The sequence below is a fragment of the Lissotriton helveticus genome, chromosome 6 (genome assembly GCF_964261635.1).
Source record: "Lissotriton helveticus chromosome 6, aLisHel1.1, whole genome shotgun sequence".
Classification (NCBI taxonomy): domain Eukaryota; kingdom Metazoa; phylum Chordata; class Amphibia; order Caudata; family Salamandridae; genus Lissotriton; species Lissotriton helveticus.
This window is the reverse complement of record NC_136067.1, coordinates 905,787,521-905,803,018: the sequence shown is the minus strand read 5'-3', so window position 1 is coordinate 905,803,018 and position 15,498 is coordinate 905,787,521. Positions and strand designations below refer to the sequence as shown.

The 15,498-nt window shown below is 45.0% G+C and overlaps 1 protein-coding gene across 6 annotated transcripts in view; it reads right to left on the bottom strand.

The window, feature by feature from the left end:
- CEP43 (centrosomal protein 43) overlaps nucleotides 1-15,498 on the bottom strand; it is a 293,859-nt gene that overhangs the window by 170,522 nt on the left and 107,839 nt on the right. The gene's annotated exons all lie outside the window — the stretch shown is intronic.

Sequence of the window (15,498 nt, the reverse complement as noted above, 5' to 3'; positions counted from 1 at the left end):
CTGTAAAGAAGTAAGGCTCTCACCAGCGATGGAACCATTTGTGATACAAGAGTATACATCGTGCAATACGGAGTTCGCGGTATATGCTTTGTTTTGCCCGTGTGATACGGTCTAAATAGGCAGTACGAAACATAAAGCTAAAATTAGGATTTTAGAACACTTAAGGGCCATAAAAAACTATGACAAGGCCTATCCAATGGCCAGGCATTTTCAGACGGAACATAATCAGAACCCCAATTTATTGAGATTCTGTGTTTTGGACTGTATTAAACACTATGAAAGAGGAGGGAATAAAATTCAAAAACTCCGGAGATTGGAATCCAGATTGATTATTAAATATCAGACAGTGGCACCAATTGGTCATAACTGCGATGAGGAACTGGAAACCCATCTTGGTTAATAGTTATAATCTGAGTTTAACCGTAGAGCTTTGTCTTTCGTGAGGGCAGCCAGTGCCAGTCAGGATGCCTGGGTCAGGATTCCATCTAAGCCAACGGAAGTATAATCGTGTCTAATATCATTGTCCACTAAACAAGATGCTTTCTATGCAATGGTTAACCAGGGAGGTGTTCAGATCTGAGATAAAGTATAGTTGGGACCCAGATCTAATGTATTATTAACTGAAAAGATGAAAAAAACTTTCATATTTGTAAATATAATGCATACACAGCTCAAGTACCATTTTAATCTTTTTAGGACAAGAAGGCTAGCGTTACATAAATAATGTGTGTATTCGTAACTGACGAAAAAGTTAATTTGTAGTTTGAATATATTATTTTGTTTATAGATACTGATGGTGGATGGATGAAGAAGAAAAAGATGGATTCACAGAAGCCAAGCTATAAGACAATGGAAATAGAGACTCTCATAGTATACTGAATTACATGTAAATTAACAACTAGAAGGCAACACTATAGTGCATACAGCCCACTGGGGCAAAAGTACTTTTTTAAAGGTAATTGGATTTATATCCAATAGATATTGCCGAGATGTCTTGAAATACATGAAGAGAATTAGAAATGCATTAATTTCTGAAGATGAACGAAAGTACCCTCAGATTAGCTTGGTCATAGTGCCTTACTATCTGGCATATATTGTGTATGGAACTTATGAGTTTATAGTCCAAAGGTGTAAAAAAGTGATGAATATAGCCCACTGGGGCAAAATAACTCTAGGTAGAATGTTATAGAATATATCAAGGAACTGGCAAGTAACCAGCCACAAAAAATAGAATCTGTATTTCGATTCTTACATTATTTCATTTCGCTTATAATTGTATTAAATCACAATTTTTCACATGATGATGTTATTTAAAACTCATATGTATCGCACAAATTATGCAAGGGAAAGTAAGTGGCTGAAATAATAGCAGTATGGTTATTTGCCACATTAGTATCGAATCACTGTTTATGTTGCAGCGTCAGTCTGCTTTCTATGATTATTTTTTAACAAGTCACATGTTACTTTAAATACCTTTTGTGAACACAAACACTTTTACTCGTGAGCAAGGGAGGTGAGCTCCAGAAACGCGTAGAGTTGTTCGTTGCGTTAAATCTGCATTAAAAAAGCATTTCTTCAGCAGAGGAGTTCGTGTATTTACTGACCTGAATAGAGCAGTCAGGAACTGAATTTATGTATATATATATATATATATATATATATATATATATATATATATATATATATATATATATATATATATATATATATATATATATATATATATATATATATATATATATATATATATATATATATATATATATGTAGATATACATATACATATATACCTCTCTGAAGAGCTCTAATTAGAGCGAAACACTGTGTCAGGGGTTGCTTTTATTCATTTCAGGTTGGCTTGAGTTGGTATTTTACCAATTCGAAGCTGTAATATTGTGCCTGGAGTGATCAATGGCTTTTGTTATTTGACAGCTCGGCAAGGACTGCACTGTACTAGTCCTATGCTTAAAGACTTTGCTGTTTAAATGGCGAAAGACGTTGTCATTTTCTATCTCGGCATGGATAGCACTGTCTAATCCTATGCTTAAAAACTTTGATAGAAAAACAGACATTTGAGGTTAGCAGATCTAGAGTGTCGCTGGTGTTGAGAGTGCTCTAATAGGAGCTGCTTTCCACCTAAACTGAGACCTACCCAGAGTTCTCTCCTTCTTTTTTGCATAATTTATACGTCACTCTATGCCTGAAAGGGTTTTGTTTTGACTTAATACTGGGTGCTCCCTTGTGTCCGGACAAAGCTATACCTCTCCGAAGAGCTCTAATTAGAGCGAAACACTGTGTCAGGGGTTGCTTTTATTCATTTCAGGTTGGCTTGAGTTGGTATTTTACCAATTCGAAGCTGTAATATTGTGCCTGGAGTGATAAATGGCTTTTGTTATTTGACAGCTCGGCAAGGACTGCACTGTACTAGTCCTATGCTTAAAGACTTTGCTGTTTAAATGGCGAAAGACTTTGTCATTTTCTATCTCGGCATGGATAGCACTGTCTAATCCTATGCTTAAAAACTTTGATAGAAAAACAGACATTTGAGGTGAGCAGATCTAGAGTGTCGCTGGTGTTGAGAGTGCTCTAATAGGAGCTGCTTTCCACCTAAACTGAGACCTACCCAGAGTTCTCTCCTTCTTTTTTGCATATATATATATATATATATATATATATATTACCTACTGGCGGTCGCCAGTAGGTATATATAGTTAGGATTTTTTCTCTATGGGATTTTTGAAAATTCTATGTCTAATAACTTTGGCGTTTGTGGACGGAATTGGCTGAAATTTCAGGAAAATGGCACATTTTGTTTCTGAGCAGCCCCTGAAAATTGGGGGGGGGGGTTCGTCCAGGGGGGGTCGAGAAAAAAGGGGGTCCCAAAACGTGTTTTTAACATTGAGTTTTCCATAGGGCGGTTGGCCTCACTTTTAGCCCGAACGGCTGAATGGATTTGCACGAAACTTGGCAAAATTGTAGGGACTGGTAGCCCGATGTGCCTTTTGTAGGTCTCAATATATGTGCTACAGTGGATTTTGAGAAATTAACGTTTAAAAAAAAATATATATCTGTAACAGCGGACCGGGCAGCGCTCCAGTACGCGTACTTTTCGCGCAACGGAGCTTTGTGAAGCGAAGCTGATTGGTTCTCCGGCGTCTGTAAACATTCCAAACAGTCCGTAGCGGCCGCCATCTTGTCTCTCGGTAGGATCGAGAGACAAGAGGAGGCCAAAGCGAAGGGGCAAATGACCATAAGGGGGCATAGTAGATCCTCGCTGACCCCCTAGGTTTGATGTGGAGGTTTTAAAAGGGCCCCGCGGGGCAAAAAAAAAAAATTATAATAATAATCGAACGGCTGAATGGATTTGCACGAAACTTGGTAAAATATTAGGGACTGGTAGCCCGATGTGCCTTTGCTAGATCTCAATATATGTGCTCCAGTGGATTTTGAGAAATTAACGTTCAAAAAAAGATATATATCTGTAACAGCGCTCCGCTTCGCGTAACGGAGGTTTGCGAAGCTGATTGCAATGTTTACAGACGCCGGAGAACCAAACAGTCCGTAGCGGCCGCCATCTTGTCTCTCGGTAGGATCGAGAGACAAGAGGAGGCCAAAGCGAAGGGGCAAATGACCATAAGGGGGCATAGTAGATCCTCCTTGACCTCTTAGGTTTGATGTGGAGGTTTTAAAAGGGCCCCGCGAGGCAAAAAATAAATAAATAATAATAATCGAACGGCTGAATGGATTTGCACGAAACTTGGCAAAATTGTAGGGACTGGTAGTCCGATGTGCCTTTGCTAGGTCTCAATATATGTGCTCCAGTGGATTTTGAGAAATTAACGTTAAAAAAAAGATATATATCTGTAACAGCGCTCCGCTTCGCGGAGATAAAATTATATCTGTATTACCTAGCTGTTGCTAACACCAGTTAGCGACGGCTAGTAGGAGATAGCGACCATCTTGGGCCCCACTTTGCATGCGAGTGATATTTATCACTAATGACATGCAAAGTGGGCATGCCAAGATGTTAGCGACTGGAAACAGTCGCTAACATCGCTATCTCCTATTATCAACTTTTGGAAATATTCGCGATAAGCGCGAATATCTCCAAAAGCTAGCACCTGCCCTGAGCAGTTCTAAGGCATGTTATCCAATGGGAGGTGGATAACATGGCTAAGAGCATTAGCTCGGTAATGCATGAATATCGCTGAGTTTTCAGCGATATTAATGCATTGCGGTCGTTTTTTATCGTATTTGCGATAAACCTTGATAATAGCAAGGTTTATCTGCGATAATTTCTGACGATGCTTAGCGGTAAAAAAATCGTTGCTAAGCATCGTTAGGGATAAATATCGCTTAACTTTGGTAATATGCCCCAACGTCTGTTAACGTTCGATTCGAAGGAAATCAGGAAGTGTTGAAAAACATTGTCTGCGCCATCTTGCCTTTTTTCAAATGCCACACTTTTGTCGTGCACGGCAGTCATTTTAGATGCCTTGACCAGACCCACTCTGTGCACGCTGTCGATCCTTAGCATGACTCCCCACCCTCGCAAGCATCTCCCCCAGGCAGTGGTCACCCCCGCTCTCTGTCTTATGCATGGGTAATAAACCACCCCCCATCTGCGCTGCTCTTCCCTGAGAATCACACCCTGTGCCCGCCCGACACCTCCCTTTCGCCCTATTCACTACCGCACCCTCTGACACTCCTTTTCCTCTGTGTCCGATTGTCCAGGCCGGTCCTAGGGTATCAGCTAGCCCTGCAGATGTAGTTTATGGCCCCAGCTGTAAAGAATCACCCCTCTTCAAAGGAGTTATAGTAGATCAAGGCCCACACTCGATGAGATCCGTCACAGCAGACGCGTTCCTATTATCTGAAAACCATCCTGTATTGTGATTGGGGAGGGGACCGAGCCTGAAGCGGAAGATTCCAGGGATGACTCTTTGTACATCAAAGTTTTTACAATTATGTGTCACATTAAAAATATATAGCACTCCAACAAAGTAGTAAGATTATAAAACTTTAATAACTTATAAATATATACAAGAAAACAAAAACAGTAATAACATATAAACATTTTTAGGGAAAAACAACGAAGTAGCGGTCGGCTGTGCGAATAGTCCCAACGCAGCACAACGTCCAGATTTCTGGCGTGGGGGGTCGCGGGGGGTGGGTCATCAGTAGAAAACTGTTGTGCGAATAGTTCCAAGGCAGCAGAACGATGGCACCAAGGTGATGTCCAGTAAGTTGCCGCACTGGTTTTGGTATCCTACAATGCTGCTCCGAATAACGGCGTGGGGCGCCCCGGGGGAGGCGGCGTGAACGGGCCTCTCCAGGTGGAGTGTCATCTGTTGTACTGGGGCGCCCCTTTACCGTTTCAGTTGCCATTCCGTCCGTTTTTGGTCCACTGTGTCAAAAGCCGCAATTCAGCTGAGTTGCGCCCACTCTTGCGGTGCAGCGATAGGCGGCTGTCACAGGACTCTCAAAATGGCGGCAGGCTCTTTCCTTTTTGGGCCTGGTACACTGAAATGGCCCTGGGACACCTTGGAAATCGGACGCTTGTCTGCTAGGTCTTGGACCCCATTCTCGAAAGCGTCCCCTCCGCCTTGAGGATTTATCAAAAGTTTTGGGGGCCCCCGACTCCTGTAGGCTTCTGGTGGGGAGCGGTTGCCATAATTGCTCGCGGAATGACCACGACGGAGCTACGAGATGGTGGTGCTCTCATGCTGAAGCCAGCTTCAGTCTGAAACATCCAGAAACAAGGTGGGGCTTTCATCGTTTGGGAAAAAAAAAAAGTTTTCATCCAATGAAAAGTGTTGTTTTTAGGTCATATGATCAAGCCTTCCATCATTAGGAAACCAAAAGTAAAATGAACCAATGAAAAGTTTTATAAACAAGTCACATGACCTGTTATGCGGCATAGGGTATAAAATGCGGAGAAAATACGTTGGCACGTGAGGCGGCGTCAGTAGCAGACCGATGTGCGAATAGGCCGAAGGCAATACAACGCGCCAAGATCCGGATGGCACCGAGGTGGTGTCCAGCAAGTTGCAGCACTGGTGTGGCCATCCTACAATGCTGAAAGTCGGCGTGGGGCGCCCCGTTGGCCTGTGAGTTTGCGTCAGTAGCGGACCGATGTGCGAATAGGCCGAAGGCAGCACAACGCGCCAAGATCCGGATGGCACCGAGGTGGTGTCTAGTAAGTTGCCGCACTGGTGTGGCCATCCTACAATGTTGAAAGTCGGCGTGGGGCGCCCCGTTGGCCTGTGAGATGGCGGCAGTAGCGGACCGATGTGCGAATGGGGCCAAAGGCAGCGCAACAATATTTTCGGAATAGAAGACATCACAAGGCGCTGAGATGCCAAGATCCGGATGGCACCGAGGTGGTGTCTAGCAAGTTGTGGCACTGGTGTGGCCATCCTACAATGGTAAAAGTCGGCGTGGGGCGCCCTGTTGGCCTGTGAGATGGTGTCAGTAGCGGACTGATGTGCGAATGGGGCCAAAGGCAGCGCAACAATATTTTCTGACTGACACCACAAGGCGCTGAGATGCCAAGATCCGGATGGCACCGAGGTGATGTCTAAGTTGCGGACCGATGTGCGAATGGGGTCAAAGGCAGCGCAACAATATTTTCTGTATGGAAGATACCACTAGGCGTTGAGATGCCAAGATCCGGATGGCACCGAGGTGATGTCTAGCAAGTTGCTGTACTGGTGTGGCCATCCTACAATGGTAAAAGTCGGCGTGGGGCGCCCTGTTGGCTTGTGAGATGGTGTCAGTTGCAGACCGATGTGCGAATGGGGCCAAAGGCAGCGCAACAATATTTTCTGTATGGAAGATACCACTAGGCGTTGAGATGCCAAGATCCGGATGGCACCGAGGTGATGTCTAGCAAGTTGCTGTACTGGTGTGGTCATCCTACAATGCTGAAACTCGGCGTGGGGCGCCCTATTAGCCTGTGAGATGGCGTCAGTAGCGGACCGATGTGTGAATGGGGCAAAGGTAGCGCAAGAATATTTTCTGAATAGAAGACACCACAAGGCGCTGAGATGCCAAAATCCGGATGGCACCGAGGTGGTGTCTAGTAAGGTGCACTGGTGTGGTCATCCTACAATGCTGAAACTCGGCGTGGGGCGCCCCATTAGTCTGTGAGATGGCGTCAGTAGCGGACCGATGTGCGAATAGGCCGAAGGCAGCACAACGCGCCAAGATCCGGATGTCACCGTGGTGGTTTCATAGTTGAGAGGCACTTCATCTGCAGTGGGGCGCCGAGATCCGGATGGCACCGAGGTGATGTCTAGCAAGTTGCTGTACTGGTGTGGTCATCCTACAATGCTGAAACTCGGCGTGGGGCGCCCCATTAGCCTGTGAGATGGCGTCAGTAGCGGACCGATGTGCGAATAGGCCGAAGGCAGCACAACGCGCCAAGATCCGGATGTCACCGTGGTGGTTTCATAGTTGAGAGGCACTTCATCTGCAGTGGGGCGCCGAGATCCGGATGGCACCGAGGTGATGTCTAGCAAGTTGCTGTACTGGTGTGGTCATCCTACAATGCTGAAACTCGGCGTGGGGCGCCCCATTAGCCTGTGAGATGGCGTCAGTAGCGGACCGATGTGCGAATGGGGCCAAAGGCAGCGCAACAATATTTTCTGAAGAGAAGACACCAAAAGGCGCTGAGATTCCAAGATCCGGATGGCACCGAGGTGGTGTCTAGCAAGCTATGCAGTTGAGTTGTGTGCGCACTTGCGGCGAATAGGTCGAAGGCAGCATAACAATGTTTTCTGAATAGAAGACACCACAAGGCGTTGAGATTCGGTTACCACCGAGGTGATGTCTAGCAAGTTGCCGCACTGGTGTGGCCATCCTACAATACTGCTCCGAATAACGGCGTGGGGTTGTGGTAAATAAATAAATAATACCTCTATTTTTGAATAAATAAATGAATAACAGATAGCTCAATAAATAAGAGTCAAGATTCGAGGTAGTAGGAGTTTTGCAGGTTTAATACAGCATAAGGACAGGAACAGGACAACCTGCACAGGAATAGGATGGCAGCGCTGCCGGGGGCAGGATCGGAATCGGCGTAATCGGCGTGCTCTATTTTAATAACAATACACGATCATATATACTAAAACAGTTGCATTACAATACATACGATAGGCGGAGCAGTGGGTGTGGTCAATAGCAGTCGCGAAAGATAAAGGTGAAAGTAGGTGTAACAGGGCGTATACATAGACACGTGATGCAAACGTAACAGAATATGTCATAAATGGGGCGGAAACATGGAGGGGGCTACCTAAGGAGCCGGGACCTCTGACCTGATGGTGCGCGCAAACTGGCAATGACGTGTTACTAGGAGAAGCTGGGGGCTACGAACTCTGTGCTAGGAGCAGAGACTGAAGTCTGGAGAGTCAGGGCGACATGTACCTAAACAGTATCTAGTATCTGATGTTTAGAGAACATGTTGATAGAATCCAAAAGTTATCGGGGTAAAGGCGAACAGACTCTAAGACTAGAGCATGCATTATTCTACATGTAGTGCGTGATGAAGAATATTAAATGACCATTAAATGCAGTATTTCTCTTACATGGAGACGTAAAGGCTAGACAATGACGGAAACTATTGATGCAGTTCAGTAGCTTAGGAATGCAGAGAAGGAGGGCTGAACTGATAACTGGAATCATAACATACTCTTGGCAGACTCAGAGGCAGAGCTAGGCTGAGCCGGGCACTGCGAGGCAGGAAGTAAGTGAAGGGTCGAGGATACAGGTGGGGGCTGTATCGCTCCTCAGCGAGGCTTCAGGAGACAGGAGCTGAATCTGGTGTCCGGGCCCTTTTGAGGCCTAGAAACGGGGACTTTACAATGGAATAACGTGCACACTGAGAAACGTGGCAACGTAGCTTTACATAGGCCTGATATTCGTAGTATTCACGAGAACTGGAAACTGACATACTAGAGGTGGACACAACTGTAATTGCGTCTTTAATCAAACATGGGGAATACATATGCATATTAATCATGCACAGATAACATATGATGGAGGACGCGTAGGGACACAGAACATGGCAAAATTTACTTTTCCACAGGGTGCCCGAAGGGGGGGGGGGGGGGGAGGCGGCGTGAACGGGCCTTCCTAGGTGGAGGCTCGTCTGCTGTAGTGGGGCGCCCCTTTACCGTTTCAGTTGCCATTCAGCTGAGTTTCGGCTGCTCTTGATGCTACAGCGACAGGCGGCTGCAACAGGACTCTCAAAATGGCGGCCTGTTCTTTGGATTTGGGCCTGGTCCACTAAAATGGCCCTGGGACACCTTAGAACTCGGACGCTCGATTTTTTTTTCCTTTCCTGTACATGCAAAAAAAGGTAAATGCCCGGTACGTTACACGCTTCATCTGCCACGATGAACTCTCCAGAGGAACCGAAAAAAAATATAGTTATGGTAACTATACCATGCATCGTCATATGGAGAGGTGGCACCAATTAATTATAGTGCTGCATAAAAGAGAAATTTGGAGGAGAACCCCTGACCTGCTAGTACATTCATCAAAGAAGTGGCACTGACCGCATCAGAGGCAAGGGAAACGGTCCCAAATATTTAGAAGAACTTTGGAAAGATTAAAATGACATGTTTAGATTGTGGCAAATTAATTTCATGTGGACAGATGAGTGTTACTCTAATAAATACAGCATATGAACATCATCATAGTCGATGGTTGGTAGAGACATTTTGACTATATCCTGGACCTGCCCGTCCTCGCCCAAAATGGCGCCGGAATAAATGGGACTCGTAACTCCTTGTTGTGTACTGGTTGCAGAACCTTGAAATCACGAGATACGTATGCAGTTTTGAAGCACATGGCGGGCGGGGACGAGAATTGATTGAATATTTCGACATCCCTATTGATATTAAGTTCTGATGTGTTATTGATTACTGTACTATTGAAAGTTCGAATTAACGTCACCCATGGTACTTGCCCGCAAATGTATATCTAGATAATTTTATTGTAACTGGCCCTGTCGTATTTTAATTATAAAATGTACGTCCACCGATTCCGTAACTGTTAGACACCTTAGTTCTTGCAACCTAATGGCCCGCCCGTTACGTTCCTCTACAGTGTAAATGTCTACTCATCATATACGATTACAGATTGCTCCGTGGCCGGCCCACGTGGTTATAGGCTCGTATTTGTATAATGAAATTTTCACAATAAAGGTTTTTAAAAGAAAACATGGTAGTAGTATATACATTGGTAAAGTTTTTAATAATAGTCACTGTTTTAGAATCATTAAAAGGCAAGTGAAATAAAGCAGACCAATTACATGAAGGGTAAAAGGTATAATACGAAGGAACGCAGTAAAGATAAATGGTCAAGGGCTGTTGTGTTTTCTATTCCTGCAACATAAAGTGATCGATAAGAATCTCATATTCAGGCGTATCGGCGACTAAGACAGCAGGTCGACCCTCTTTTGCTCAACGGCTCCGTCATGGGACGAAGAAACGCTCTTTTTCTCGAAAAAAGAATATATTTTACTTGCAGGACAGTTGTAAATTTTCCGGGAAAGTACATTAGCCTGGAACATTATAACATATATTTAAGAAAAAATAATGTTCGGAAGTAATAAAAAGCGTAATTTTTAGGTCATATGACCAAGCCTTTCATCATTAGAATAAGAAAAGTAAAATGAACCAATGAAAAGTTTTATTAACAAGTCACATGACTTGTTATGCTTACGTTACGCGCTGCGCGCCCCGGATGACTTCCGGATGCGCTAACGCGGCGCGTCATATGACGCATTACGCGACAACGCAGGTCCAGAATATAGTCAAAATGTCTCCACCAACCAGCGGTTGGAACACAACCCCTTTCAGCAGGCTAAATAGTTCTGTTAAATGACAACAGAAGGGACAGGCAACAAGAACCATCAGTCAAAGAGGGGAGGGCTAGTTCTTCTCTACCGGGTTACATTGGGGCGCTACCGGAACTGATCGAATTGGTAGTCTACAGTGTTTCTGGATATTCAGACTGAAGCTGGGGTTAGCATGAGAGCAGTACCATTTCGTAGCTCCGCCGTGGCCATTCCGCCACCAATCATGGCAGCCGCTCTTTATCGTTATTTTGGGCGGGGTGGGTGGCGGAGCCGAGCTGTTTTGCAGCCATCATTGTGTGGAGTTCAGTTCATTTCACTAGTTTTGTATTTGTCATGAGGGGTTGTTCCTAATGTTTCTATTTTAGCGAGGTCAAAAAGAGATCCCGTTAGTGGCCTACTGATTTTGCTCGATTCCTTTTCTTTTTTTTTTACACGATTTTTCGTTATCTGCAAAGACTAAACAGAGTATTGCGGCTCTGTGTTTGTTTGTAAATAGAGAATGAACCAAAGAGAACCAATTCTAAAACAGTAAATACTTGGATAACAATCAATCAAATGGAGAGAGAAGCAGGCACGACGTATTACAACGGGGGCAAAGGCCTGCGTTAACTACCCTTCACTATGTGCAAAGAGAGAGTACTCCTAATAGAAATGAGGGGGGGGGCACCATTCAAAGCAGATCAGTGTGCATAAACACGAAAATGTTTTCACTTACCACGTACTTGACATTCGACAGCTTATGATATTTGCTATTAAAAAACCATTGAAATTCACTGAAAAAACCATAGGTTATAGACCATATATAGTTAGGAATTAGCATTTACAAAACCTTGAAAATTCACTGAAAAAACCATAGGTTATAGACCATATATAGTTAGGAATTAGCATTTAAAAAACCTTATTTTACTCACACAAAACCATTGAAATTCCATATATAGTTAGTTGCACTAACTATATATCGCGCACCTGCAATCCACTGCTGATGATGTCACATATTACATCATTCATGACATGGTCAGTGACATCACTGATGACATCACTGATGACATCTCAAATGACATCACTGATGACATCACTGATGACATCACTGATGACATCTCATTTGACATCAATGACCACATCACTGATGATATCATTGATGTGACAATACAATGCATCTCCTCACATTTTAATATAACCTCTGTTTCACCCAGTGTTAAATACAGAGTATAATTTTTGAAACCATTGACACACCAATACTAGTTACTACATATGTACTCACTGATTCCTACGTCTACACACACATTCACTCATTCACCCATACAATCATTCATACATACAATCACTCATCTTTACAACACTATCATATGCACTCATACACCTATACAGACACTCACACTCTGCCACTCATCCATGGAGTTACTCACACACCTAGTCAGTCCTGTAAAGAATCAATCACACTTCCATTTTCTTGTCTATACAGTTAAACATAGAGCACCTTACATTTTCAAACATATACTAACACATACTTACTTTCTTATACAATCATTGATACAAGTACACATTGATCTGCACAGAGTCACACACCTCCCAGCCAGCCACACACACACTCAGTCTCCCATACAAATACTTGGACAATCAATCAATAACCCATATAGTTAATCATATAGCTACTGATCAACACATGCAGCAGTTTACAGAACAACAGACATAATGATGCACAAATTAAGACAGTTTAGTCACTATCCCATGCACTCAGTGAGACACATTTAATCACTCACTCATACATTCAGTCATGCACCTACTAAATCCTTCGTCCAGACAGTTATACATCTACTCATTCTTCAATATGTAAAACATATTTAAACTTTACAGAAACACACAGTCACTGGATGATGTCATCAGTGATGTCATTTGAGATGTCATCAGTGATGTCATCAGTGATGTCACTGACCATGTCATGAATGATGTAATATGTGACATCATCAGCAGTGGATTGCAGGTGCGCGATATATAGTTAGTGCAACTAACTATATATGGAATTTCAATGGTTTTGTGTGAGTAAAATAAGGTTTTTTAAATGCTAATTCCTAACTATATATGGTCTATAACCTATGGTTTTTTCAGTGAATTTTCAAGGTTTTGTAAATGCTAATTCCTAACTATATATGGTCTATAACCTATGGTTTTTTCAGTGAATATATATATATATATATATATATATATATATATATATATATATATATATATATATATATATATATATATAATATCCGGTCCGCTCCTATCCTGAAAGTTTGGGGGTGATCCGTCAAGCGGGGGCCGAGAAAAAAGGGGGTCCCAAAACACGTTTTCCCCATGCAATTTCCCATAGGACCTTTAGACGCAGCTACAGCCCGAACTGCTGAACGGAATTACACCATATTTGACAAAGAGGTAGTCCTTGGTTCAGACTTGTGCCTTTTGCTTATTTGGTGTAAATCCGTTCAGTAGTTCCGGCGAAAATGACAGTTAAAGTCATTTATATATCGATGGGCTTGGAGGGTCCGCGTACCCTAAGCACAGTCTGCATGCACCCTGCCGTGCACAAGCTGCTTTTTAAGTGGCTGTCAACACTCCAAATCAGGCAGTGTTGGCAGCCATCTTGTGCCTCGGTAGAACCGAGGCACAAGAAACCAAAGAAAAACATTGCAAAACGCGAAAAGGGGGCAGGGTAGACACACCCTGACCCCCTAGGCCTGCTCAGGGGGTCCCACAAGGACCCCAGGGCCAAAACCATATATATATATATATATTTATTTTTTTTAATCGCGGGCTGCGTGTAGGATCCGCACATCCTAGCGATATAAAAAATAAATAAGTAAAGAAACGCGGTCTCCCGCGCAAAATGTTTTAATTTGCCCCTGGGGGGGGCCAAATCCCGGGGGCATTATTTAAAAAAAAAAAAGTGTGGGGGGGTCCCAATCCCCCCACACTACCCCGGGGAACGCCCCCCCCCGGTTCTTCAAAATGGGTGGGGGGGCTCTCAGGCCCCCCCAGCCCCGGGGACCGCCACCCACTGGGGCTTTAAAATGTTAGCTGGGGGGCTCTGAGGCCCCCCAGCCCCGGGGTCTGCCACTCCCGGGGGCTCGATTTTAATGTATGTGGGGGGGATCACGCCCCCCCCGCAGCCCGGGGACCGCCACCGCCCGGGGCTACTTTGAAATGGGTGGGAGGGGCTCTCAGGCCCCCCCAGCCCCGGGGACTGCCACCCCCGGGGCTCGGATTTAATGTATGCAGGGGGGCTCACGGGGCCCCCCGCAGCCCCAGGGATCGCCACCCCACGGGGCCTCTAAGAAATGGGTGGGGGGCTCTCAAGCCCCACCAGCCCTGGGGACCGCCACCCCTCGGGGCTTAAAAACATTTGCAAAGGGGGTAGCAATACTGTGGAGGGAGGTATTCACTAGACTTGCTCGAATAACCCAGAGGGCAATTGCCCCTTCCCCTTACTTGCTTTATTGAGTTATGTCCATGGTGTACCTAAATGCATGCGCAGGATCATACGACAGCACCAGTGAGGAAAAATGCAAAATTCCAGCAGCACCAAGGCAAGAAATGGAGGTGAGCACTGTTGCAACACTCTGATTTAATTTGCCCGCACTTTTGACTTCAAATAACTGTGGCAGAAACCAGGTGTGAATGTAAACACACTACTTACCAATATAATCTATAAAACAGAGACGGACTGCCAGCATGTTTGAAAGGGGTAAGTGTGCCACCCGGCGCAGCGGACGCCCTGCGGGGGGAGGAGGGGGACCTGCTTTGCCCCCGAGTGCTGTGTGTCGATTTCATCGCCGCCAGCCCGGGAAGTTGAGCGCGCTCTGTGTGCTGCCTCTCTGCTTCTATGCGGCCCGAGCCGGAAGGAAAAGCCAAGCTGGAAGAGGAGAAGCTCCGGAGCGTTGCCCTAGTAACCAGGAGGCTCACTGTGTAGATAACACACCATGACATATACACGGCCTAACAAATGAGCCACTGTGCGAAATATTAATGATGTTTTCAGCGAGTTGAAGTGCACTGAGAAGGGACAGACAGATACCACAATAGCTTACAACGCAGCATGCGCTCTCGCCACCAGAACAGCTCGAGGACAGTACCTGGGCGTGTCGCAGCCTCCAGTAAGTGAGGCTCTCCTCTCCAAACAGCGCATCAAGCTCCTGGAGTTTTCCTGGCACCTTGGGCTCGTGGCGGGCTAAGCCCCGTGGCATGCTCAGGGTCCAGGAGGCAGGGCTCTTGTAAGGAGTGCTCGGTTCCTGGCCACTGTGAGATACTCTGTCCCACAGAAGGGGCCGGCACGAACAGGGTATTGTCTCTTGAGAGCAGCTCTGTCCTACAGCGTGCTCTGACAGGGTTAGCTTCTGTCCATTGTGAGTAGCTCTTTCACTCGAGACGCTCTGGCAGGACTAGCGCCTTCAAAGCTAAATACGAAAAAAATCCCAGGAGCTGCGCCTGTCCACCAAGATGCACCGTGAATGGATGTGCTGGTGGTGCCACCGAAGGTGCAGGAAGAAAAGGACAACTGTTGCAATATTCATGGTGACCCCATCCGCGATGCCCGGGAGGGGTCGAGGGTGTTTGAGTCTCTCCAGCAAACATAAGTTGTCTTCTCTCCCAAG